Below are 1863 nucleotides of genomic sequence, written 5' to 3' on the forward strand. Positions count from 1 at the left end.
GTATTTTATTCCGTGATACACCTCTTAGCACAAGCTATTATGCAGGCTTAACAAGACTTCTTACACTGACGCTCTTCTAAATGTTCGAGTCATGTCTTTGAATGTCAGCCAGCCTACGCCTCTGTATCAGCCCCTCCCAGCTGGGCAAGCAGAGGTGCAGGGGTCAGGCAGCCCACACGAGATTCTAGGATCTAGGACTTCAGCATGGGAGTGGGGTGCAGTTGCCCGTGGGAGAGGTACTGTGGCATTACTTGTGTCAGAAATGATTGTTTCCGTGAGGTCAGTTCTGACCACAGTCCATACCACTCTCCAAACTAGAGCTCTAGGATGACAGTGCCTTTCAGTGGAAGATTGTAATGTTGACCCAAACGAGACAATGCATATGACCAGGTGAAATAGAAGTTGCTGTAAGAATAAAAGTCCACAGCCGAGGCCCCTGCCGCGAGCTCCTGCGGGGCGATGGCAGCTGCAGAGCTGGCGCTGCTGGAGAAGTCCCCGGGGCAGAGGAAGGGAACAAAGACAGTGCTCAGAGCTAGCGCCAGTTTCCAGTTCTTCAAACAAACAATGGTCCACGTCCAACAGGACTGACTACTACCAGCTTATCTTGTCAAGCAGGTGAACAAAGAAGATTTGCTTGGGAGCGCTGCAAAAGAAAAAGCAATTGTTCAGCAGTGGTTGGAAAACAGAGTAACTCAAGTTACATGGACACTACAATAAAGGCAGTATCCGTCTCTGTTGGAGGATCTTCATTCCCGTCTGGAAGATAAAGTCTACCTTACAGGATTTAACTCTACCTTAGCAGATATCGTACTGTACTGTAGACTTCATCGCTTTAGAGTTGACCTGACAGTTCCCGAAAAGGAGAAACATCTTAATGTGTCTTGCTGGTTTTGTCACATTCAGCACTATCTAGGGATTAAGAAACATCTGTCTGTTGTCCTCTTTATCAAGAACAGGCTATATACTAATTCCCACTAGAAGCTATCCATGACATAGAAGCATGATCACAAATATTTTAAAAGGAAAGTGTATTCTGGACTAGAGAACCAAGATAAATAGGTACACAGTTATTCTTTATTTGCTGAAGTTGATGGAATAAACATGTCTGAAAAAAAAATCAACAGCTGAAACTTGAGAGTTTTAGAGGGCACAGGTATTGAACTCGAGTTCGTTTGAATTCTAAATCCTTGTACTTCCACTATAAACTGCACAGTATTTTATGAAGTACTAAAATGTCTGTGGAAGAACTTAAAAGATGGGTTAAAAAAAGAAGCTATAACTTAATGTTACTAAGAAATGGAATGACATTGTAGGGTAATGCAATATGTCTCTTTCTCAGGCAACATAATTTTTTTCTCTTAAAAATATATTATTGAGGGTGCCTGGGTGGCTCAGTAGGTTTAAGCCTCTGCCTTCGGCTCAGGTCATGATCTTAGGGTCCTGGGTTCAAGTCCCACATCGGGCTCTCTGCTCGGCGGGGAGCCTGCTTCCTCCTTTCTTTCTCTGCCTGCCTTTCTGCCTACTTGTGATCTCTCTGTGTCAAATAAATAAAATTTTTTTTTAGAGATTTTATTTATTTATTTGACAGGCAGAGATCACAAGTAGGTAGAGAGGCAGGCAGAGAGAGAGAGAGAGAGGAGGAAGCAGCCTCCCCGCTGAGCAGAGAGCCTGATGCGGGGCTCGATCCCAGGACACTGAGATCATGACCTGAGCTGAAGGCAGAGGCTTTAATCCACTGAGCCACACAGGCACCCCATAAATAAATTTAAAATATATTTATATGTATTATTGATACCTGACAATCCAAAAAAAGATATGTATTCTATATGTAAATAATAATATAGGGGCACTTGTGTGGCTCAG

At 43.4% G+C, this 1863-nt stretch overlaps 1 pseudogene; it reads left to right on the top strand.

Annotated features, from left to right (window-relative positions):
* The first annotated feature begins 459 nt into the window (after window positions 1-459).
* LOC122903562 lies at window positions 460-978 on the top strand (annotated as a pseudogene).
* The last annotated feature ends 885 nt before the right edge of the window (window positions 979-1863 follow it).

This window comes from Neovison vison, chromosome 3 (genome assembly GCF_020171115.1).
Source record: "Neovison vison isolate M4711 chromosome 3, ASM_NN_V1, whole genome shotgun sequence".
Lineage (NCBI taxonomy): Eukaryota > Metazoa > Chordata > Mammalia > Carnivora > Mustelidae > Neogale > Neogale vison.